This window comes from Arachis hypogaea, chromosome 11 (genome assembly GCF_003086295.3).
Source record: "Arachis hypogaea cultivar Tifrunner chromosome 11, arahy.Tifrunner.gnm2.J5K5, whole genome shotgun sequence".
Taxonomy (NCBI): domain Eukaryota; kingdom Viridiplantae; phylum Streptophyta; class Magnoliopsida; order Fabales; family Fabaceae; genus Arachis; species Arachis hypogaea.
This window is the reverse complement of record NC_092046.1, coordinates 76,437,127-76,464,060: the sequence shown is the minus strand read 5'-3', so window position 1 is coordinate 76,464,060 and position 26,934 is coordinate 76,437,127. Positions and strand designations below refer to the sequence as shown.

Below are 26,934 nucleotides of genomic sequence, written 5' to 3'. Positions count from 1 at the left end.
ATATGACCTGCCTGCATTCGGAAGAGCTTTTCTGAAGCTACAAAAGTCCAAATGGAGCGCTTTCAACGGCTATGGAAATCTGACTTCCAGAGCTTTCCATCAATAGATAATAGTTCATACTTCGCTTCGGATTAGGAGGCCCAAAACCGGCGTCCAACGCCAGCTTCCTGCCCCTTCCAGGCGTCCACCACCCAAATAGCAGAAACCAATATACAAACGCCCAAAGAGGACCCCCTAGCTGGCATTCCACGCCCAAGAGACCTCATAGCACGTGGATCTCATCAAAGCTCAGCCCAAACACTCACCAAGTGGGCCCATAAGTAGATTTTAGCACTAAATAGACTATTTTAGCCTTTCTAGTCATTTGTTTAGTATTTAAGGAATTTTATTTATGTAATTCACACTTTTAATCACCTTCTTCAATTCCTTTGACCATCATACACGTTTAAATTGTGTTTTACTTCAGTATGAGTTTTTAAACCTCCTAGGTTGAGGGGAGGAGCCCTGCTGAGTCCTATGAATTAATAAAAGTACAATTGTTTCTTCCTCGATCCGTGTTTGATCTATCTCTAAGATGTATATCCAATCTTCATCGTGGTGAATAGGATGATCTGAAAAGTTAGCTCAGTTCAGCACATTAAGACGAACGTGCCTGACAAACACCCGCGTCTACTTGACTTCGTGTGAATACCTGGCCGAAAAAGCACGAACCAACAGCTATGTTTATACTCTCTCAGATGGCTGATCCATGACATTGTTGCATACTTCTCGAGACACTAGTTCAGCTGATTTCCGGAGACATTAGGGTCTCTGTGGTATAGGCTAGAATCCATAGAAGCAGCATTCTCTGATCCAGAGGATTCGACATTGTCTGTGGCGTTTTGAGTAGGATTGCCAAGAGAATGGACTCCTAGAGCTTCACCCTTGTCAGATTGAATGACCACGGGCAATAGCATTTGATCTGGAGCAGAAGAGATCAATGACAATGGGCAATGGCTTTGATCACATACAGTGCCATAGAAAAAGATCATTCACAAGCAAAGAAGATAGTAGTACCATAGTTAATTCAGAAAGGCAAAGCAACTCCGACTCTCAACTCTATTCCTTGACTTTATTACAATTCGGTATTCCTTTCACAACCAACAACCTCTTGATCTGCCTGACTAAGACTTGCAAGATAACCGTAGCTTGCTTCAAACCACAATCTCTATGGGATCGACCCTGACTCGCTCTAGTATTACTTGGATGACCCAGTGCACTTGCTGGTACAACAGTACGAAGGTGCAGGATTTCGTGCTACCAGCTTTACAAAAGAAAACATATAAGAAGGTGTAATGTAGTGTGTCTGTGCTTCTCCCCTTCTGGGAAGCATCTTCCTTAGGAGGAAAGAAGTCCCTTTATTTAAAAATTCTAAGACTAAACCTAAGAGATATTATTTTTTAATTAAAAATTACAAAAGGAAAATAAAATAAGCTAAAAAGTGCTAAAATCCACTTTGGGGTCTATTTGGTGAGTGTTTGGACTGATGCCTGGCATCTAACTTGAGTTCTGGGCATTCATCTTTGGTTCCTGCTCTCTGGCTGGCGTTGAACATCAGTTTGGGCGTTCAACTTGGGAGGTTGGGCCTATTTGGGCATTGAATGCCAGAAAGGTAGTAAAGTTTTGGGCAGTTTTCTCCAAAAAAAAGTATAGACTGTTATATATTGATGGAAAGCTCTGAAAGTTAGCTTTCCAAAGCTGTTAAGAGCTCTATAATTGGACCTTTGTAGCTCTAGAAATGATCGTTTGAATGCACGGAGGTCAGGATTTGACAGCATCTGCTATCCTTTCTTTGCCTCTGAATAAGACTTTGCCAAAACTTGCCATTTTCACCTAAAAATCACCTAAAATCATAAGAAAAACAGAAAAACTCAAAGTAGCATCCAAAATGTGATTTTTGCACCAAAATCTACTAAAACATAATAAAACTTAACAAAATATAACAAAAAACACTAAGAAAATAGTACCAAAAAGGGTATAAAATATCCACTCATCACACCAAATGTAGCAGCTCGGGGAATAGAAGGAAGTTCTTATTCGAGACCTACACTTCAAATAGCTTTCTTTAGTATTGATGACACCTACCTGTATAGAAAGTATAGAGAGATGTTGATGATGGCTTTTACCTAAGATTGAAACTCTAATTTTTTGCATATAACTTTTGTGGTGATTGAAGGTGAAAATGCTGAGTCGTAAAAGTTTTTTCTTATTCATTTGTGTTAGTAGATAACAAAGAATTCTTGTTATATCTGATAAGTGTAATATTATTCGAGATGCTCTCAATGCAGAAGGCAATAGTTAGCACACCCTCCTAATATTTATCATGCATTTTATATTTGGCACAACAAAATTTGCCCTCAACATTAAGATTAAGGATGCAAAAAAGGTACTTTTGAACGTAGCATATGCAAACATTACGCATGAGAGCAAAGTGAGAATCCGAATATGTGTACATAAACTATATATGGGAATCAAAATAATCTGAACATAAAGAGAGCAAAAAATCACCAATTTAATATATCTAATCTACACACATACTTAGCACAATACATAAAAACATCCTAATAAGATATTTTGGTGGATTTTCTAGTGGCTTGGAATTCCATGGCTAAGGGTGATTATGGTTTGACTAGCCATAATATGTGTGACACGTGGCTAAGGAGTTTGGAAGAGACTATTGTAGTCTAACCTATAATCAATGTTTTTTTTTTTGGTCAGTGGATTGGACAACCCACCTATAATCAGTGTTTATGTGGTGGTAAATGTGTGGTGACTTACGCTGAGTTACTGCCAGGACAATTATTGTTATTTCATGTTTGGAAAGTCATTTTTGTTGTTTGAACCTTAATTTGGTTGGCCAAAAACAAAAAATGTGAAGGCTACAGGGTTTAAGGAGCAAAGATATTGTACTAGCCCAAACAAAACAAAATTGAATTTATTTTATTAGTTGATTCCCCAGAACAAAAATGTGATACCCAGCACTTCATGTTATTTTATTTTTCTTAAATTTCTGCTCCACAAATTGAAGCTAGGAAGCTCAGATCTATTGTATTTTGACTATTTTCTACATTTTCTTAGTCTACTAATACTACCTTAGGAGTGAATTCGTCTTGATTCACTTCCTATTTTTCTTCTTTTATATTACTGTATGTAAATTAATTCATTAGAAAAATATAAAACCGTCAATGAATAGCCAAGGCACACAATAGCAGAAACATTAATGTCTTCCAAGCTAGCCGCAAAACATCTCACTCTGCAACACGAAACACACACAGTTTCATGAATATAATTTTGCTTCTAATTATACTAAAAAAGGAGTTCCAGAGCTCAAATAAGAAGAATGTGTCAGAAAGACTATTAAAACAAATAAAAGTTAAGAATGCATTTTACCCACGAATCACTCTTTTCAGGCTAATGACCCCCACTTCTCCTCTCAGTGATGAACACTTTTAAAGCGGACGACCACCACCCGTGCTCTTCTCCTGAATGGAGCCCAATGAAAAACAAGTAGATGGAACTTGTCTGGCTCAACCTTCCGATACCTGATGGAGAACAGCAACTGAAACCCAAGTTCATGATCAACTCTTTACAGAACCACCCTTTTCATCAAGGGTTTGGGGATTCTTCGATATTTTAGAAAAAAAATTCCAATCCTTTCATGTTATATTTTTTTAGTTTTACAAATTTTTTTCCATTAATTTACTCAACTCTTTAAATTTGAATTGTTAATCATTTTTGTTTACTGATCCAATAATTTTACCGTGCTTCATTATTGAAATTACCATGTTTAAATCAGTCAAACATTTTATCTTCTTTGTTCAAACATAACACGTGCCACATTCAGATTGGTCCCATCAGCTTGGCCACCTTAGCCACCAAAAAATAAGTGTCACCACAATCATCTATCAATGTTACTACACATTGGAATCAAATTGATCTAGTCATAAAAAAAGGAAAAAAAATATAATCAATAATGTTTTGAAAATACTTGCTGGCGTAATAAGGCATCCATGTGTAATAGATCATCAATACAATACATGTATTTTGGCCTACCTGCACTTGCCGCTTGAGCTTGTCGCTGCCTTCTCTTGCCTCTTCATGCACCATCTCCAACCATTGGTACTGCAATTGCCTCCCTCCTTCTGTGGCATTCACTGAACATCCATCATCGTCCTCCTTCATTCACAGTTGGGCCTCCTTTTCTCACTAGTGGTACCATTGTCTTTTCGCCTGTCATTTTTGTCATCCTCCTAGTGATGCCATGGTAAAAACCAGTGAGGAAGAGAGTGAAAAATGCGAACGAGGACGATAAAATCGCGGTGGATTACTTTGTTGGTTTAATTACTCTACAGATCCCTATAGTTTCACCGAATTTTCAATTAGGTCTCTATACTTTTTTTCTTTTCAATTACGTCCTTAGACGTTAATTTTTTTTTTCAATTTAGTCCTTGTTGTGACAAAATCGTTTGAAATAACAGAATATTCTGTTCAAAAATCTAATATTCTCATAATTGGGTTAGAATAGCTAATTGAACCCACTTCCATTTTTGAAAATACCAAAATAACCTTAGGCATTTTGTCCCAAAACCCTAGCCAGTGCTTGTTCTCTGAAGTTAGTGGTGTTTCTCCTCTGTTCGTTAGTGTCTTCATCTATTTGCATCGTCATCGTTGTCCTTGGTAGCATGAGTATCCGTCATCATCATCGTCTGTTGTTCTTGTTCTACGCTATTAGTGCGTTTGCTCTGTTCTACTCGACGCTGTTCGTTTGTGGCTTACGTCGTGTTCCCTCGCCGCGCTGCGCCACGCGTCGCCTTACTGCCTAAAGTCGATCTGCCAATATAAGTAATGAGTTAAATTTTTTTTGTTTTTCAAAGTTGATGAAATAGGTTTAAGCAAATGATAATTAGTTTGATATAATGGTTTATGAGCTAATTACGAAAAAATATAGCACTGGTTGAATACCTATTTGCAAGACAAAATTGTAATTAATGAAGTAATGAAAGAACAAAAGAACTATGCATGTAATATAAACAAGTAAAACTATAAAGTAATTGAAAAGTGGTTCAAAACATAAATATAACCTTGACTTGGGATGAATTATGGAAGTCCTTCCTTGCCATAGCCACAACTATAGTAATTTTCATGAGTTAATCTTGCTTAGTTAACCCCTAACATCGAGGAGTAAGTCAAGCAAGCATAATTGACCTTAATCTATAAGTCCTAACTAACTTACCAAACTAGTTGATAAAAGGCTAGCTTTAATGGAAACAAGAATCAACTAACTCCCCAAGAATTACCACTAAATGTTGGACATTATGGCTCTAGTAATCCATAAACTCATTTCCCCAAGCCAAGGGGTGGAAATCTACCCCATAATCAAAATTGGCATTTCATCAAACACATAGATGGCATAAACATAAAATATGGCAAAATTGGGAAAATCATGAAAGCTATGAAGCTTAAATGGTAACAAGCAACAAAAGAAACTCAACAAACATAAAATAAGCATCAAACATCAAATTTATAAACCAAAACTCAAAATTGCAAAACTATGTAAATGTTGACAAGAGGCATGAACGTGTAAGAAAGTGTAGAACAAGCGATGTAATAAAAGAGACAATTAAAGGGATACTTACAATGTAAATTGCCAAATCCAAAATCAAACTTGAAATATAAAATTCTACAAACCCTAATTAAAACCTAAGAGAGCAAAACCTAAAACTACACTACTCCTACTCCTACTATATGTTTTCTTTCTAATTCTACCTAATGAAAGCTTATTTTTTTATATGTGTTAAATCCCCTTATATAGCACTCCAAAATCAGCATCCAAGCCTTCCAAAATGGGCCAAAAGCCCTAAGAAAATGCACAACACGCGTTTCATTAACAAAATCACGTGCAGGGACATGTGCGGACGCACAGATGCGTGCGTCCGCACACTTGGCTGAATTTTCTCCTGTGCGTACGCATAGGTACTTGTGCACACGTACACATGAAAATTTCCTCTTGTGCGTATGCACGCAAGCTTGTGCGCACACACACTTGCCTATGTGTGCTTTTCCTTGTTTTCTTCATGTGTTCTCCCTTGTACATGCTTTCTTCCACTTTTGCTTATCCATTCTTGCCTATTTGACCTGAAATCACTCAACAAACATGTCATGGCATCAAATAGAATAAAAGTGGAATTAAATTTCTCATTTTAAGCACAAAATTGCATATTTTCATATTTAGGATCAAATTGGGGACAAAACACAAAAGTATGCTATTTTGGTGCTTAAGTGTGAGTTCATGTGCTAGAATCCATCCAAATTGAGTCAAAATATACCATCAAATATGGACTCATCAGTCTACTACTCAGATTGTGGTTGACAGGCCTTCAATTACTCACGAGCCAAGGTTTATAAGGATGTACTTGTCTCTTGATTCTGTTAAGCAAGGGTTCTTCGCTGGATGCAGGCCTATCATAGGGGTAGATGATTGCCACCTGAAGGATGATCATGGTCAACAACTTTTGGTGGCTATTGGAAGAGATCCGAATGATAATTATTTTCCAATTGTTGTTGCTGTTGTAGAGGCTGAGACCAGAGACAACTGGGGTTTATTAACTTACTATTGGATGATATTGAACATGTCAGTAGAAGGAAGTGGGTATTTATGTCTAACCAACAGAAGGTTAGTACTTTTAGGTTGTCATTATGTCTTTATTACTTAGGTAATGTTGCATTACATCTTTAACATCTTGGGTATTCATATTAGATTGTCATTATGTATTTATTTTAAATAGCTTAATTTCTTGGTAAAACACTTAGGTATTAATTAAGTTACGACCTCATAATAAATTTATATATATATTTTGTTTATCTTTTAAGACTTCATTATATTTTTTTGGTCTATATTATGTATTCCAGGGTTTGATTCAATTTTTTCAAGAGATGATGCCAGCTTTAGATCATAGACTATGCTTGAGGCATTTGTATGCCAATTGCAAGAAAGCATATGGTGGTGGGACTATTTTGAGAGACCTAATTCTGTCAATAGCTAAAGCTACATATGTGAAGAAATGGGAGAGGAGGATGACTCAGCTGATGCACATCAACTAGCAATGCTATGAAAAGTTGGCAGCATTGGATCCAAAGCTCTGGTGCAAGTGCCACTTCATTTTCCTTGCTAATAACGAAATGTTGATGAATAATATTTCTGAAGCTTTCAATGGGAGGATTTTGGAGGCAAGAGACAAGCCTATTCTTACAATGTTTGAATGGATTCAGTACTATTGGATGTCTCAGTTTGCTGAAAAGAAGAAGAAGGCCAAAAAATATGACGGTACAATCTTGCCAAAACCGAAAAAGAGGCTTGATGTCATTGCAATACGAGCTATGGAATGGCTAGTAAGATGGGTTGAAGATGATTGTAGAGAGGTTCGTCATTGACTTATTGGCTGGAACATGTAGCTGCAGATTTTAGGGACTATGTAGAATGCCCTGCCCGCATGCTTGTTGTGCCATATTCAATAAAGGGGACAATCCAGAAGATTACTGCAGCAATTTCTATATCCCAGCAGCAGATCTTGCACCTTATGGTAAGTTAGTTTCTCCAATCAACAGACAAAATATGTGGCTGAAAGTGGAGTGTGATACCATTATACCTCCATCTTTAGAGTGAAGCTAGGAAGTCCAAGGACGGTGAGGATCAGAGAACCTAATGAGAACCGTTTTTAGACAAAACTTAGGAGGACGGTACATCTGTGACATGCAGCAACTACGGACAATATGGACATAATAGAAGGCATTACCCCAACCCAATAGTTTCAGGTATCAAACAATTTAGAATATATGCAGCTGTTTTACTATTTTTTGGTTGAAATATTTTGTGCTTGAAGCGTTTAATGGAATATGTTGTCATAGTGTCATATAACTTAGTTAATGTGATATATTTTGGGACATATACACTACTGTTTTACCGTTTTACTATTTTTTAGTTGAAATATTTTGTGTTTGATGTGTTGATTGGAATAGGTTGTAATAGATGGTATTTAAGCTAGTGATATGTTTTGGGGATATCTATGCTACTATTTTACTATTTTTTGGTTGAAATATTTTGTGTTTGATGTGTTGATTGGAATAGGTTGTCATAGATAGCATTTAAGCTAGTGAATATGATTCATTTTCTGAGAATACATGCTATTATACTTGGTTTCAGAGTCTGATGCTGCTGCTAATGCAGCCAACGAAGATGATGCGGATGGCCTAAACTCAGCTGCTGTTGACACTAGATCTGGTGTAAATAACAGTAAATATGAAAGAAAAAGACAAGTAGGAATAGGCAGGGGCAGAGGAAGGGGCAACGGAAAGGGTAGAGGAAGGAATGCTATTACATCTTCACAACCTAAACCCACTACACCTGCTACTGTCTCTACTCAACCACCTCCCATAGTTGCTACTTTAGATTCTCAATCTCCAACCTCTTAGCCTCTCGTAGCTATTATAGCTGCAGATTCTCAGCAACCACCTAGAGCATCTTCTCAAGCTTTACTAAAGACAGAGGTGTTTGGTGTGAGGAAGAGTGGGCATCTCAAGTCAGGAGTAAGAAAGCCAACAGGGCAACCAAGTCTACAAATAGACCTAACTGAAGACTGAAGCATGATTACATTTAGAGTTAGGGCTGTTGGGTTTGCTATTAAATAGTATATGTCGTGATGAATTGTGTAGGGTTTATTGTTAGTGCTGTGTCTCTGTGGCCAATGTTTATTATGTGGGTAGGACCACTATTTTGATATTTTGTTATAAGCTTGGACAACTTTTAATTATTGTACTTCTTGGACCTTTATTTTGGATTAGGTATGTGGCATACTATATGACCAGTTATTTTGTGATATATAGTGGACATATAGTATAAAGAAACACTTATTTAATGAACTTTTAGGTATGTAGAATCTCTTACATTAGAATTTCACAACACAGTTAACTTTAAGCCCTTATAAACCACATTGTAATTACTAAGACTATGAATATAAATAGCATATATTGCATTTTGCATTGATTTTTCATATTGTCTTCTAATCTCCCAACTTGTTCTTAGACAATATTAAACTCATCACATAATCTACCCACACAAGCATCCATTTGTCCAGCTTCAACAATTAATCCCTCTATCTCCATGCTTAGTCTCTCCATCTTCCTTTCTTGTGCATCTAATTTCCTAATTTCAGCCTCAAACTTACCATAATCTTGTGTTTCAACAACTCCAACAACAGCAACAGCAGCAGATATGCCTCTTGTTGCACTACCTTCATCAATCCACTCAAAAAATTGCATCTTATATTAGGGCAAGAAATAAATCTTCTATTACGATTCCTTGTTGTTCCAAAAGTTCGAAGAATTAGAGTGTCACCACAAAAACAGTGAACCTCCTTTATTTTTCCTTTGGCCACCTATTCTTTGAACCGTCATCATCACCAATCCCCCAAAATGAAACGACCAATGAAGGGCGCACAATTACTATCTCCCCAAAGAAACATATGTTCCTTTTCTCCTTCAGGTTGGAGCTCTGATGAGCGGATAATTTATACGCTTTTTGGCATTGTTTTTACATAGTTTTCAGTATGATTTAGTTAGTTTTTAGTATATTTTTATTAGTTTTTAATTAAAATTCAAATTTCTGGACTTTACTATGAGTTTTTGTATTTTTCTATGATTTCAGGTAATTTCTGGCTGAAATTGAGGGACTTGAGCAAAAATCAGATTCAGAGGTTGAAGAAGGACTGCAGATGCTGTTGGATTCTGACCTCCCTGCACTCAAAGTGGATTTTCTGGAGCTACAGAACTCCAAATGGTACGCTCTCAATTGCGTTGAAACGTAGACATCCAGGGCTTTCCAGAAATATATAATAGTCCATACTTTGCCCAAGTTTAGATGACGCAAACTGGCGTTCAACGCCAGTTCCATGTTGTATTCTGGAGTTAAACGCCAGAAACAGGTTGCAAAGTGGAGTTAAACGCCAGAAACAGGTTACAAACTGGCGTTCAACTCCAAGAAAGACCTCTACACGTGTAAAGCTCAATGCTCAGCCCAAGCACACACCAAGTGGGCCCCGGAACTGGATTTCTGCATCATTGACTCATTTCTGTAAACCCTAGTAACTAGTTTAGCATAAATAGGACTTTTTACTATTGTATTTACATCTTTGGATTATCTTTTGATCGTTTGACCATGTTTGGGGGGCTGGCCATTCGGCCATGCCTGGACCTTCATCACTTATGTATTTTCAACGGTAGAGTTTCTACACTCCATAGATTAAAGTGTGGAGCTCTGCTGTTCCTCATGAATTAATACAAAGTACTACTATTTTTCTATTCAATTCAAGCTTATTCCTTCTCTAAGATATCCATTCGCACCCAAGAACATGATGAATGTGATGATTATGTGACGCTCATCATCATTCTTACTTATGAACGCGTGCCTGGCAAACACTTCCATTCTACATGCAAACAAGCTAGAATGAATATCTCTTGGATATCTAATACAGAGGACCGAGTCCGAGATATTAGAATCTTCGTGGTATAAGTTAGAACCCATGGATGGCCATTCTTGAGATCCGGAAAGTCTAAACCTTGTCTGTGGTATTCCGAGTAGGATCTGGGAAGGGATGGCTGTGACGAGCTTCAAACTTGCGAGTGCTGGGCGTAGTGACAAACGCAAAAAGATAGTAAATCCTATTCCAGTATGATCGAGAACCGACAGATGATTAGCCATGCAGTGACAGCGCATTGGACCATTTTCACAGAGAGGATGGGATGTAGCCATTGACAACGGTGATGCCCTACATAAAGCTTGCCATGGAAAGGAGTAGGAATGATTGGATGAAGACAGCAGGAAAGCAGAGGTTCAGAGGAACGAAAGCATCTCTATACGCTTATCTGAAATTCTCACTAATGAATTACATAAGTATCTCTATCCTAGTTCATATTTTATTTATCTTTTATTTATTAAAACTCTATATCCATTTGAATCCGCCTGACTGAGATTTACAAGGTGACCATAGCTTGCTTCAAGCCGACAATCTCCGTGGGATCGACCCTTACTCACGTAAGGTTTCTTACTTGGACGACCTAGTGCACTTGCTGGTTTGTTGTACAAAGTTGTGAAACAGAATTAAGAACATGAATGTGCGTATTGAGTTTTTAGCGCCGTTACCAAGGATGGAATGATCACAATTTCGCACACCAAGTTTTTGGCGCCGTTGCCGGCGATTGTTCGAGTTTGGACAACTGACGGTTCATCTTGTTGCTCAGATTAGGTAATTTTATTTTAATTTTGAGCTTTTTATTTCTTATTTTCAAAAAAAAAAATTTTCTTTTTTTGTTTTTCCCAATTAATTTTCGAAAAATACAAAAAAAAATTTACAAAATCATAAAACCAAAAAAATATTTTGATGTTTCTTGTTTGAGTCTAGAGTCAAGTTTTAAGTTTGGTGTCAATTGCATCTTTTTAAATTTTCTAAAAATTATTTTCGAAAATTTCATGCATTGCATTCTTCATGATCTTCAAGTCGTTCTTGGCCAGTCTTCTTGTTTGATCTTCATATTTTCTTGTTTTGTGTCTTTCCTTGTTTTTCATATGCATTCTTGAATTATTAATGTCTAAAGAATAAAAATTTTTAAGTTTAGTGTCTTGCATGTTTTCTTGTCTTGAAAATTTTTCACAAATAAGTTCTTGGTGTTCACCTTGACATTCAAAGTGTTCTTGGTATTCATCTTAACATTCATAGTGTTCTTGCATGCATTAGTTGTTTTGATTCATAACTTCTATGTTTTGTGTCAATTTTGTGTTTTTCTCTTTCCTCATAAAAAAATTCAAAAAATCAAAAAAATATTTTTCCCTTTTTCTTCTCATCAAATTCGAAAATTTGAGTTGACTTTTTCAAAAAATTTTAAAATCAAGTTGTTTCTTATGAGTCAAATCAAATTTTCAATTTAAAAATTCTATCTTTTTCAAATCTTTTTCAAAAACAAATCTTTCTCATTTTTCCTTTCGTAATTTTCGAAAATTCCAAAATGATTTTCAAAAATCTTTTTCTTAATTCTATTTCAAATTTTCAAAATTAATGCTAACAATTAATGTGATTGATTCAAAAATTTTAAGTTTGTTACTTGCCTAGTAAGAAAGGTTCAATCTTTAAACTCTAGAATCATATCTTTTTAGTTTCTTGTTAGTCAAGTAATCAATTTTAATTTTCAAAATCAAACCTTTTTAAATTTCATTTTCAAATCTTTTTCAATCAATCTTATCTTTTTGTTTCAATCATATCTTTTTCAAAACTGCCCAACTAACTCTCTACCTTTAATTTTCGAAAACCCCTTCCCTCTTTTTCAAAATTTCTTTTTATTAACTAATTGTTTTAATTTTTAATTTAATTCAATTTCAATTTTAATTTTCAAATTTTCAATTTAATTTTAAAATATTCTTATTTTATTTTATTAAATTTTCGAATTCTTCTCTCATCTCTAATCTCCCTCTATTTATTTATTCATCCATTAACACTTCTATCCTCACCCTTGTGTTTGGATTCTCATCTTTTCCTTCTTCTATTCTTACTTTCTTCTACTCACATAAAGGAATCTCTATACTGTGACATAGAGGATTCCATATTTTCTTTTCTGCTTTCTTCTTCTTTTTCATATGAGCAGGAACAAGGATAAGAACATTCTTGTTGAAGCTGATCCTGAACCTAAAAGGACTCTGAAGAGGAAGCTAAGGGAAGCTAAAGCATAACTCTCTGGAGAAAATCTTACAGAAAATTTCGAAAAAGAAGAAGATATGGCCGAAAATAATAACAATGCAAGGAGGATGCTTGGTGACTTCACTGCACCTAATTCCAATTTACATGGAAGAAGCATCTCAATCCCTGCCATTGGAGCAAACAATTTCGAGCTTAAACCTCAATTAGTTTCTCTGATGCAACAGAACTGCAAGTTTCATGGACTTCCATCTGAAGATCATTTTCAGTTCTTAACTGAATTCTTGTAGATCTGTGATACTGTTAAGACCAATGGGGTTGATCCCGAGGTCTACAGGCTTATACTTTTCCCATTTGCTGTAAGAGACAGAGCTAGAGTATGGTTGGACTCTCAACCTAAATATAGCCTGAACTTTTGGGACAAGCTGGTCACGGCTTTCTTAGCCAAGTTCTTTCCTCCTCAAAAGCTTAGTAAGCTTAGAGTGGATGTTCAAACCTTCAGACAGAAAGAAGGTGAATCCCTTTATGAAGCTTGGGAGAGATATAAGCAACTGACCAAAAAGTGTCCTTCTGACATGCTTTCAGAATGGACCATTCTGGATATATTCTATGATGGTCTATCTGAACTATCAAAGATGTTATTGGACCATTCTGCAGGTGGATCCATTCACCTAAAAAAACGCCTGCAGAAGCTTAAGAACTCATTGACATGGTTGATAATACCCAGTTCATGTACACTTCTGAGAGGAATCCTGTAAGTAATGGGACGCCTCAGAAGAAGGGAATTCTTGAAATTGATACTCTGAATGTCATATTGGCTCAGAACAAAATATTGACTCAGCAAATCAATATGATTTCTCAGAGTCTGAATGGAATGCAAGCTGCATCCAACAGTACTCAAGAGGCATCTTCTGAGGAAGAAGCTTATGATCCTGAGAACCCTGCAATAGCAGAGGTAAATTACATGGGTGAACCCTATGGAAACACCTATAATCCTTCATGGAGAAATAACCCAAATCTCTCATGGAAGGATCAACAAAAGCCTCAACAAGGCTTTAATAATGGTGGAAGAAACAGGTTTAGCAATAGCAAGCCTTTTCCACCATCCACTCAGCAAAAGACAGAGAGTTCTAAGCAGACCCTATCTAGCTTGGCAAACATAGTCTCTGATCTATCTAAGGCCACTCTAAGTTTCATGAATAAAACAAAGTCCTCCATTAGAAATTTGGAAGCATAAGTGGACCAGCTGAGTAAAGGGATCACTGAAACCCCTCCTAGTACTCTCCCAAGCAATACAGAAGAAAACCCAAAAGGAGAGTGCAAGGCCATTGAATTGATCATCATGGCCGAACCTACAAGGGAGGGAGAGGACGTGAACCCCAGTGAGGAAGACCTCCTGGGACGTCCAGAGATCAATAAGGAGTTTCCCTCTGAGGAACCAAAGGACTCTGAGGCTCATCTGGAGACTATTGAGATTCCATTAAACCTTCTTATGCCATTCATGAGCTCTGATGAATATTCTTCTTCTGAAGAGAATGAGGATGTTACTGAAGAGCAAGTTGCCAAGTACCTTGGTGCAATCATGAAGCTGAATGCCAATTATTTGGTAATGAGACTTGGGAAGATGAACCTCCCTTGCTCACCAATGAACTGAGTGATCTGGATCAACTGAGATTGCCTCAGAAGAAACAGGATCCTGGAAAGTTCTTAATACCTTGTACCATAGGCACCATGACCTTTGAAAAGGCTCTATGTGATCTTAGATCAGGGATAAACCTCATGCCACTCTTTGTAAACTGGGAATCTTTGAGGTGCAAGCTGCCAGAATCTCATTAGAGATGGCAGACAACTCAAGAAAACAGGCTTATGGGCTAGTAGAGGACATGTTAGTAAAGATTGAAGGCCTTTACATCCCTGCTGATTTCATAATCCTAGACACTGGGACGGATGAGGATGAATCCATCATCCTTGAAAGACCTTTCCTAGCCACAGCAAGAGCTGTGATTGATGTGGACAGAGGAGAGTTGGTCCTTCAACTGAATGAGGACTACCTTGTGTTTAAAACTCAAGGATCTCCTTCTGTAACCATGGAGAGGAAGCATGAAAAGCTTCTCTCACTGCAAAGTCAACCAAAGCCCCCACAGTCAAACTCTAAGTTTGGTGTTGGGAGGTCCCAACCTTGCTCTGATTATTTGTGAGGCTCCACGAGAGCTCACTGTCAAGCTATTGACATTAAAGAAGCGCTTGTTGGGAGGCAATCCAATGTTATTTAATCATTTTTATTTTATTTTCTCTTTGTTATTTCATGTTTTATTAGGTTGATGATCATGTGGAGTCACAAAAACTACTGAAAAATCGAAAACAGAATGAAAAATAGCATTGAAAATAGCACACCCTGGAGGAAGGGCTTACTGGCGTTTAAACGCCAGTAAGGAGCATCTGGCTGGCATTTAACGCCAGAACAGAGCATGAAACTAGTGTTAAACGCCAGAAATAAGCAGCAGTCTGGCGTTTAAATGCCAGGATTGCACCCAGAGGAAAGCTGGCGTTAAACGCCAAAAACAAGCATCAGACTGGCGTTTAATGCCAGAAACATGCTATAGACTGGCGTTGAACGCCCAAAACAAGCAAGGAAGTGGCGTTTAACGCCAGAAACATGCTGCAGTCTGGCGTTAAACGCCAGGATTGCATATATAGGGCGTTTTACACGTCTAAAAGGTGCAGGGATGAAAAATCCTCAAATACCTCAGGATCTGTGGACCCCATAGGATCCCCACCTACTTCTTCTCTCCTCTTCACACCTTTCCATAACTCTCTTCCCCAAATACCCCTCACCAATCAACTCAATCACTCTTCCCCATCACCTCTTCACCAATCACATCCATCCTCTCTTCCCCAAAAACCCCACCTACCTTTAAATTCAAAATAATTTCCCTCCCAAACCCAACCCTAAATGGCCAAATCCTACACCCCTCCCCACTCCTATATAAACCCCCATTCCCTCTTCATTTTCACACAACAAAACCCTCTCTCCTTCCCCTTGGCCGAAACCATCTCTCTCTCCCTCTCCTCCATTTTTCCTCTTCTTCTACTTCTTTCTTTCTTCTTTTGCTCGGGGACGAGCAAACATTTTAAGTTTAGTGTGGTAAAAGCATAGCTTTTTGTTTTTCCATAACCATTTATGGCACCTAAGGCCAGAGAAACCTCTAGAAAGAGGAAAGGGAAGGCAATTGCTTCCACCTCTGAGTCATGGAAGATGGAGAAATTCATCTCAAAGGTCCATCAAGACCACTTCTATGAAGTTGTGGCCAAGAAGAAAGTGATCCCTGAGGTTCCTTTCAAGCTCAAGAAGAATGAGTATCCGGAGATCCGACTTGAAATCCAAAAAAGAGGTTGGGAAGCTCTCACCAACCCCATTCAACAAGTCGGGATCCAAATGGTTCAAGAGTTCTATGCAAACGCATGGATCACTAGGAACCACGATCAAAGTGTAAACCCGAATCCAAAGCATTGGCTTACCATGGTTCAGGGGAAATACTTAGATTTCAGTCCGGAAAATGTAAGGCTGGCATTCAACTTGCTAATGATGGAAGAAAACGCACGCCCCTACACAAGAAGGGTCAACTTTGATCAAAGGTTGGACCAAGTCCTCATAGACATATGTGAGGAAGGAGCTCAATGGAAAATTGACTCAAAAGGCAAACCGGTTCAACTAAGAAGGCTTGACCTCAAACCAGTAGCTAGAGGATGGTTGGAGTTCATTCAACGCTCAATCATTCCTACTAGCAACCAGTCTGAAGTTACTATAGACCGGGCCATCATGATCCATAGTATCATGATTGGGGAGGAAGTGGAAGTTCATGAGATCATACCTTAAGAACTCTACAAGGTGGCTGACAAGTCCTCTAATTTGGCAAGGTTAGCCTTTCCTCACCTCATTTGCCACCTCTGCAATTCGGCTAGAATTGACATAGAGGGAGACATCCTCATTGAAGAGGATAAGCCCATCACTAAGAAAAGGATGGAGCAAACAAGAGAGCATGGACCTCAACATGAGCATGAGGAGATTCCTCACCATGAAATCTCTGAGATGCCTCAGGGGATGCACTTTCCTCCACAGAATTATTGGGAGCAAATCAACACGTCCCTAGGAGAATTAAGTTCCAACATGGGACAACTAAGGATGGAGCACCAAGAGCATTCCATCATCCTCCCTGAAATTAGAGAAGATCAAAGAGCTCTGAGGGAGGAACAACAAAGACAAGGAAGAGACATAGAGGAGCTCAAGAGTACCATTGGTTCTTCAAGAAGAGGAAGACGCCACCCTCACTAAGGTGGACTCATTCCTTAATCTCCTTGTTTATTTATTTTCCTGTTTTTTCGATTTTTAAGATTTATGTTTATTTATATTTGTGTCTTATTACATGATCACTAGTGTCTAAGTGTCTATGCCTTAAAGTTATGAATATGAATCCATCACCTCTCTTGAATGAAAAATGTTTTAATTACAAAAGAACAAGAAGTACAGGGTTTCAAATTCATCCTTGAAACTAGTTTAATTACTTTAATGTGGTGACAATACTTTTTGTTTTCTGAATGAATGCTTGAACAGTGCATATGTCTTTTGAAGTTGATGTTTATGAATGTTAAATATGTTGGCTCTTGATGAATAAGGAAAAAGGAGACATGTTATTTGATAATCTGAAAAATCATAAAAATTATTCTTGAAGCAAGAAAAAGCAGTGAATACAAAAGCTTGCAGAAAAAAATAAAAAAAATAGAAAAAAAAAGAGAAAAAGCAAGCAGAAAAAGCCAAAAGCTCTTAAAACCAAAAGGCAAGAGCAAAAGGCCAGTAGCCCTTAAAACTAAAAGGCAAGGGTAATAAAAAGGATCCAAGGCTTTGAGCATCAGTGGATAGGAGGGCCTAAAGGAATAAAATCCTGGCCTAAGCGGCTAAACCAAGCTGTCCCTAACCATGTGCTTGTGGCGTGAAGGTGTCAAGTGAAAACTTGAGACTGAGCGGTTAAAGTCAAGGTCCAAAGCAAAAAAAGAGTGTGCTTAAGAACCCTGGACACCTCTAATTGGGGACTCTAGCAAAGCTGAGTCACAATCTGAAAAGGTTCACCCAGTTATGTGTCTGTGGCATTTATGTATCCGGTGGTAATACTGGAAAACAAAGTGCTTAGGGCCACGACCAAGACTCATAAAGTAGCTGTGTTCAAGAATCAACATACTGAACTAGGAGAATCAATAACACTATCTAAACTCTGAGTTTCTATTGATGCCAATCATTCTGAACCTCAATGGATAAAGTGAGATGCCAAAACTATTCAAGAGGCAAAAAGATACAAGTCCTGCTCATCTAATTGGAGCTAAGTTTCATTGATATTTTGGAATCTATAGTATATTCTCTTCTTTTTATCCTATTTGATTTTCAGTTGCTTGGGGACAAGCAACAATTTAAGTTTGGCGTTGTGATGAGCGGATAATTTATACGCTTTTTGGCATTGTTTTTACATAGTTTTCAGTATGATTTAGTTAGATTTTAGTATATTTTTATTAGTTTATAATTAAAATTCACATTTCTGGACTTTACTATGAGTTTGTGTGTTTTTCTGTGATTTCAGGTAATTTCTGGCTGAAATTGAGGGACTTGAGCAAAAATCAGATTCAGAGGTTGAAGAAGGACTGCAGATGCTGTTGGATTCTGACCTCCCTGCACTCAAAGTAAATTTTCTGGATCTACAGAACTCCAAATGGCACGCTCTCAATTGCGTTGGAAAGTAGACATCCAGGGCTTTCCAGAAATATATAATAGTCCATACTTTGCTCGAGTGTAGATGACGCAAACTGGCGTTCAACGCCAGTTCCATGCTGCATTCTGGAGTTAAACGCCAGAAACAGGTTGCAAAGTGGAGTTAAACGCCAGAAACAGGTTACAAACAGGCGTTCAACTCCAAGAAAGACCTCTACACGTGTAAATCTTAATGCTCAGCCCAAGCACACACCAAGTGGACCCCAGAAGTGGATTTCTGCATCATTTACTCATTTCTGTAAACCCTAGTAACTAGTTTAGCATAAATAGGACTTTTTACTATTGTATTTACATCTTTGGATTATCTTTTGATCCTTTGACCACGTTTGGAGGGCTGGCCATTCGGCCATGCCTGGACCTTCATCACTTATGTATTTTCAACGGTAGAGTTTTTACACTCCATAGATTAAGGTGTGGAGCTCTGCTGTTCCTCATGAATTAATACAAAGTACTACTGTTTTTCTATTCAATTCAAGCTTATTCCTTCTCTAAGATATCCATTCGCACCCAAGAACATGATGAATGTGATGATTATGTGACGCTCATCATCATTCTCACTTATGAACGTGTGCCTGACAAACACTTCCGTTCTACATGCAAACAAGCTAGAATGAATATCTCTTGGATATCTAATACAGAGGACCGAGTCCGAGATATTAGAATGTTTGTGGTATAAGTTAGAACCCATGGATGGCCATTCTCTAGATCCGGAAAGTCTAAACCTTGTCTGTGGTATTCCGAGTAGGATCTGGTAAGGGATGGCTGTGACGAGCTTCAAACTCGCGAGTGCTGGGCGTAGTGACAGATGCAAAAGAATAGTAAATCCTATTCCAGTATGATCGAGAACCGACAGATGATTAGCCATGCAGTGACAGCGCATTGGACCATTTTCACAGAGAGGATGGGATGTAGCCATTGACAACGGTGATGCCCTACATAAAGCTTGCCATGGAAAGGAGTAGGAATGATTGGATGAAGACAGCAGGAAAGCAGAGGTTCAGAGGAACGAAAGCATCTCTATACGCTTATCTGAAATTCTCACTAATAAATTACATAAGTATCTCTATCCTAGTTCATATTTTATTTATCTTTTAATTATTAAAACTCTATATCCATTTGAATCCGCCTGACTGAGATTTACAAGGTGACCATAGCTTGCTTCAAGCCGACAATCTCCGTGGGATCGACCCTTACTCACGTAAGGTTTATTACTTGGACGACCCAGTGCACTTGCTGGTTAGTTGTACGAAGTTGTGAAACAGAATTAAGAACATGAACGTGCATATTGAGTTTTTAGCGCCGTTACCAAGGATGGAATGATCACGATTTTGCACACCAAGCTCCTCGAAACACAGCTTTTCGAAGAGAGAATAAAAGAGGTTCCTTGACTTTGATCCATAGGTTTGTGGAAGAGGTAATCTGAAAAGAACAAAAAATGGAGGAGAAGAGAAATCTCAGAGAAATCAGAAATAAGAAGTATTGAGTGTGCATTAAACACGAAAAAGTTGATGAGCAGAGAATCAATCGGTCTGTGCCTATTGCCAATAATGCTGAAGGTCAATCAACACTGCAAGAAAAACGTTGAATACTGTTGGATTTACTCGGGAAACAACAAAATAATCCACCGGTAATAAGATTATCGTCAAATTTTTCATCGGTTTAAATCTGACGGTATAAACCTCACCAGTAATTGTTTACCGTCGGATTTTGCTGTTTGCCGGTAACTTGTTGCAGAATGTGATTTTTAAGTATGAATACATGATGACAGTTACCGGTGAATTTTTGTGATAGTAACTTTCGCGCCAAACTATTTTGTTCTTGCAAATTTACCGTCGGATTTTTCCCCCAATAAATCCGACGATAAGTTTAATTTTTCATTTTTTGTTAAAATTTTTTTACGCAATTAGTGGTCAAATCCTAAATTCTTTATTCTAAGTTATCTTTTGCACAATTAATAGTCAAATTCTAAATAATAGTAACCAAATATGTTAAATTTAATATCAAGCATATAAATGAAATGAAAAATCAAATAATAGAGAATACAATACAATCAAATAGTCTAAACAAAACCGTAATCACTAAAGATCCTGATAGTCATCGTCGTCCTACTGGTCCTGCTAAGGCAGCGGTCTAGCACTAAAAAAATGTTAGTAAAAATAGCACTAATTTTATGGCGAGTTTAAAGAACTGCCATTACGTTTGTTAATTTCGCGGCACTAACTTATGCTATAATGCTCATGGTTTTTGTGGTGGCTTTTGTTGATTGTGGCGGTTTGGAACCGTCATAGAATTTTTTTTCATTTTTTAACTTGAGTGATGTTTGTAAGACCCATAACTTTTGGAAAATCTTATTATGATTCAATTTCAATTTATTTATTCATTAACGACTTTAATTCCAGAAATTACTTTATTAAAGGTAATTAAATCAAGTTTGGATAAACTGAGTTTGAATTAAATTAGAATTTTTATCTAATTTTCCAAATATTGGATAGTTTTTCCATTTTAAATTATAAAGTTCAGTAGTCGTAAAATAATAAGAATTTTATATTATTTGATTTAAATAAGAGATATTTTGGAATTTAATACTATAATTTTTATGAATAAAGAAAACTAATTATATTATATCTAACTATTAAATTAGAGTATTTATTTGAAAATAAATGTTAAGTTGATAATTAAATAGTATTTTATAAATAATTATTATTGGATTAAAAATTAGTTTTTAATTACTCTAGTATCCCTAATTTTACTAAAATTACTAAACTATCCTTATACCTAATTTTTACCAAAACCCTCATTTTCACTACACTCAAACACATACTTTTTCCTTTACCCAAACCCTAGCTACCAACCTTTTTTCCCCCCCACTCTCAACGGACACACACACACTCAAACACATATACACACACGGCAGAGGAAGAGAGGAGGAGGGAGGGAGCTGTCTGCGCTGCCACCACCCTGCTCACCGTCACGCCGTGCCGCTGTGTCCCACACCATTGCCTCCACCGTCGCACCCCAGAGAAAGAGAGAGGAAGATGGACAGATAAAGGAAGACAGAGGGCGAAGGGAGCGTGCAACAGAGAAGAAGGAGGCATTGCTTGCACTGCCACATCCCGTTGCCATCGCTGGAGATCTGGTCGTCGCCACTGATCGTCATTGAGCCGCATTGGAAATAGAAATGTGAACGAGAGGGACGTGAGGCAAGAGCCCAATGAGTGAGTGAGTGAGAGAGAGAGAGAGAGAGAAAGAGAGAGAGAGCGTGCGCGCATGAGCGAAGGACGGCGTTACTGTCACCATTGTCATTGCTGTTGCGGGAGAAAGGGAGAACGGAGCTGGTAAGAAAGAGGAGGGGTTTCCGCCGCCGTTAGAGCTCTGCTGCCATTGTTGCCATGTCTGCTGCACCTCTAGCTACCAGGAACGGTACTGTGGCCACCAGAACCTTTGCTTGAGCCACTGTCGTTTGGTGTGGTCATTCCTCTTTGGTCATGGTAAGCATTTTTGTTTCGGAACCGTTGAAAATTAGTATTCTATTATGTTTGGCTAGAGACTCTGAGGTTTTGGCAACGTAGAGTTGTGTTTCAATTATTGCAAGTCGTGATTGAAACTTCCGGTACTGCAGGTGATGAGCGGATAATTTATACGCTTTTTGACATGGTTTTTAGTATGTTTTTAGTAGGATCTAGTTACTTTTAGGGATGTTTTCATTAGTTTTTATGTTAAATTCACATTTCTGGACTTTACTATGAGTTTGTGTGTTTTTCTGTGATTTCAGGTATTTTCTGGCTGAAATTGAGGGACTTGAGCAAAAATCAGATTCAGAGGTTGAAGAAGGACTGCTGATGCTGTTGGATTCTGACCTCCCTGCACTCAAAGTGGATTTTCTGGAGCTACAAAATTCGAAATGGTGCGCTTCCAATTGAGTTGGAAAGTACACATCCAGGGCTTTCCAGCAATGTATAATAGTCCATACTTTAGCCAAGAATAGATGACGTAAACTGGCGTTCAACGCCAGCTTTCTGCCCAAATCTGGTGTCCAGCGCCAGAAAAGGAGCCAAAACCAGAGTTGAATGCCCAAACTGGCACAAAAACTGGCGTTCAACTCCAAGAAGGACCTCTACACGTGCAACACTCAAGCTCAGCCAAAGCACACACCAAGTGGGCCCCGAAAGTGGATTTATGCATCAATTACTTACTCATGTAAACCCTAGTAGCTAGTTTATTATAAATAGGACCTTTTACTATTGTATTAGACGTCTTTTTGACAATCTTTGGATTATCTTTTGATCATCTTAGGATCTTAGGATCATCCTTGGATGCCTGGTTCTTAGATCAAAGGGGCTGGCCATTCGGCCATGCCTGGACCTTTCACTTATGTATTTTTAACGGTAGAGTTTCTACACTCCATAGATTAAGGTGTGGAGCTCTGCTGTTCCTCAAAGATTAATGCAAAGTACTACTGTTTTCTATTCAATTCATCTTATTTCGGTTCTAAGATATTCATTCGCACTTCAACCTGAATGTGATGAACGTGACAATCATCATCATTCCCTATGAACGCGTGCCTGACAACCACTTCCGTTCTACATTAGATTGAATGAGTATCTCTTAGATCTCTTAATCGGAATCTTCGTGGTGTAAGCTAGAATGATGGTGGCATTCAAGAGAATCCGGAAGGTCTAAACCTTGTCTGTGGTATTCCGAGTAGGATTCAATGATTGAATGACTGTGACGAGCTTCAAACTCGCGATTGCCGGGCGTAGTGACAGACGCAAAAGGATAGTAAATCCTATTCCAGCATAATCGAGAACCGACAGATGAATAGCCGTGCCGTGACAGGGTGCGTTGACCATTTTCACTGAGAGGATAAGATGAAACCATTGACAAGGGTGATGCCTCCAGACGATTAGCCGTGCCGTGACAGGGCATTTGGATCATTTTCCCGAGAGAAGACCGAAAGTAGCCATTGACAATGGTGATGTATCACATAAAGCCAGCCATAGAAAGGAGTAAGACTGATTGGATGAAGATAGCAGGAAAGCAGAGGTTCAGAGGAACGAAAGCATCTCTATTCGCTTATCTGAAATTCTCACCAATGATTTACATAAGTATTTCTATCCTTATTTTATTAATTATTTTCGAAAACCCCATTACTATTTTATATCCGCCTGACTGAGATTTACAAGGTGACCATAGCTTGCTTCATACCAACAATCTCTGTAGGATTCGACCCTTACTCACGTAAGGTATTACTTGGACGACCCAGTGCACTTGCTGGTTAGTTGTGCGAAGTTGTGAACCATGGTATTGGCATCATGTTTTTGGCGCCATTACCAGGGAAAGAAAGAGCGATGAATTTTACATAATCAAAGTGTAATCACAATTTCTGCGCACTAAGTTTTTGGCGCCGTTGCCGGGGATTGTTCGAGTTTGGACAACTGACGGTTCATCTTGTTGCTCAGATTAGGTAATTTTCTTTTTGTTTTCTTTTCAAAAAAAAATTTTTTTCAAAAATATTTCAAAATTTTCTCACCTGTTTTCGAAAAAAAATTTATTCAAAATTTTTAAAGAATGAATTTTAGTGTTTCATGAAGCATGTGAAGCCTGGCTGGCTGTAAAGCCATGTCTAAATTCTTTTGGACTGAGGCTTTCAACCATCAGTTGTTACACGACTGTAGGGTATGTCAGGCATGTCATGTCTGAATTACATGCTGAAGCTTGGCTGGCCATTGGCCAGGTCTAGTGTTTTGGACCGGAGCTTTCATTGAAAGCTTGGCTGGCTAGTGAGCCATGTCTAATTCCTGGACTGAAGCTTTGGACTAAGAATGCAAGATTCCTGGAATTCATGTTAAAAATTTTGGAATCCTTATTTTTTCTTTTTCATATAATTTTCGAAAAAAAAAACCCAAAAAAATTAGAAAATCATAAAAATCAAAAAAATATTTTTCTGTTTCTTGTTTGAGTCATGAGTCATGTTATAAGTTTGGTGTCATTTGCATGTGAATCCTGCATTTTTCGAAAATTTCATGCATTCATAGTGTTCTTCATGATCTTCAAGTTGTTCTTGGTAAGTCTTCTTGTTTGATCTTGATGATTTTTTGTTTTGTGTCTTTTATTGTTTTTCATATGCATTTTTGAATTCTTAGTGTCTAAGCATTAAAGAATTCTAAGTTTGGTGTCTTGCATGTTTTCTTTGCATTAAAAATTTTTCAAAATTGTGTCTATGATGTTCATCTTGACATTCATAGTGTTCTTGGTGTTCATCTTGATATTCATAGCATTCTTGCATGCATCACATGTTTTGATCTAAATATTTCATGCATTGCATCTTTTTAGTGTTTTTCTCTCTCATCATAAAAATTTCAAAAATCAAAAAAATATCTTTCCCTTTTTCTCTCATCAAATTCGAAAATTTGAGTTGACTTTTTCAAAAATTTTTAAAATCAAATTGTTTCTCATGAGTCAAATCAAATTTTCAATTTAAAAGTCTTATCTTTTTCAAAAATCAAATCTTTTTCAAAATTCTTAGTTATTTTCGAAAATTCCAAAAATATTTTTCAAAAATCTTTTTCTTATTTTTATATCAAATTTTCGAAAATAACATAATCAATTAATGTTTTGATTCAAAAATTTGAAGTTTGTTACTTGCTTGTTAAGAAAGATTCAAACTTTAAGTTCTAGAATCATATCTTGTGATTTCTTATGAATCAAGTCATTAATTGAGATTTTAAAAATCAAATCTTTTTCAAAACTAATTTCTAAAATATCTTCTTATCTTACCTTTTTCAAAAATTTGATTTCAAAATATCTTTTCTAACTTCCTAACTTCTTATCTTTTTCAAAATTTGTTTCAACTAACTAACTAACTTTTTGTTTGTTTCTTATCTTTTTCAAAACTACCTAACTAACTCTCTCTCTCTCTCATTTTCGAAAATCCCTTCCTTCTTTTTCAAAATTTCTTTTTAATTAACTATTATTTTAATTTTTTAAATCTTAATTTTCGAAAAACTACTAACATTTTTCAAAAAAAAAAATATTTTCAAAAATCACTAACTCTTTTTCAAAATTTATTTTCGAAAATTCCTTCTCTCTCATCTCCTTCTATTTATTTATTCATTCACTAACATCTCATCTCACATATCTGCCCTCCTCACAGTTGTGTTTCTTTCTTTACATCACATTCTTTGTCTTCTTCTTTTCTTCTACTAACACAAGGACCTCTATACTGTGGTATAAAGGATCCATATTATTATTATTATTTTTTTCTGTGCCCTCTTCTTTGTCATATGAGCAGGAGCAAGGATAAGAACATTCTTGTGGAAGCAGATCCAGAACCTGAAAGGACTCTGAAAAGGAAACTAAGAGAAGCTAAAATACAACAATCCAGAGATAACCTTTCAGAAATTTTCGAACAGGAAGAGGAGATGGCAGCCGAAAATAATAATAATGTAAGAAAGATGCTTGGTGACTTTACTGCACCTAATTCCAATTTACATGGAAGAAGCATCTCCATTCCTGCCATTGGAGCAAACAACTTTGAGCTGAAACCTCAATTAGTTTCTCTGATGCAGCAGAACTGCAAGTTTCATGGACTTCCATCTGAAGATCCTTTTTAGTTCTTAACTGAATTCTTGCAGATATGTGATACTGTTAAGACTAATGGAGTAGATCGTGAAGTCTACAGACTCATGCTTTTCCCTTTTGCTGTAAGAGACAGAGCTAGATTATGGTTGGATTCTCAACCCAAAGACAGCCTGAACTCTTGGGATAAGCTGGTCAAGGCTTTCTTAGCCAAGTACTTTCCTCCTCAAAAGCTGAGCAAGCTTAGAGCTGATGTTCAAACCTTTAGACAGAAAGAAGGTGAATCCCTCTATGAAGCTTGGGAAAGATACAAACAGTTGACCAAAAAGTGTCCTTCTGACATGCTTTCAGAATGGACCATCCTGGATATATTCTATGATGGTTTATCTGAGCTATCAAAGATGTCACTGGACACTTCTGCAGGTGGATCCATTCACCTAAAGAAAACGCCTGCAGAAGCTCAAGAACTCATTGACATGGTTGCTAATAACCAGTTCATGTACACGTCTGAAAGGAATCCTGTGAGTAATGGGATGCCTATGAAGAAGGGAGTTCTTGAAGTTGATACTCTGAATGCCATATTGGCTCAGAATAAAATATTGACTCAGCAAGTCAATATGATCTCTCAGAGTCTGCATGGAATGCAAGCTGCATCCAACAGTACTCAAGAGGCTTCTTATGCAGAAGAAGCTTATGATCCTGAGAACCCTGCAATAGCAGAGGTAAATTACTTAGGTGAACCTTATGGAAATACCTATAACTCAT

General features: G+C 37.4%; 2 non-coding genes across 2 annotated transcripts; both read right to left on the bottom strand.

Annotated features, from left to right (window-relative positions):
* Positions 1 to 13,249: 13,249 nt before the first annotated feature.
* LOC112725041 (small nucleolar RNA R71) lies at positions 13,250 to 13,357 on the bottom strand. The gene has a single exon (XR_003164172.1). It is a non-coding gene; the product is annotated as a small nucleolar RNA R71 (small nucleolar RNA).
* Positions 13,358 to 26,408: 13,051 nt separating this feature from the next.
* LOC112724251 (small nucleolar RNA R71) lies at positions 26,409 to 26,516 on the bottom strand. The gene has a single exon (XR_003163424.1). It is a non-coding gene; the product is annotated as a small nucleolar RNA R71 (small nucleolar RNA).
* Positions 26,517 to 26,934: the final 418 nt, after the last annotated feature.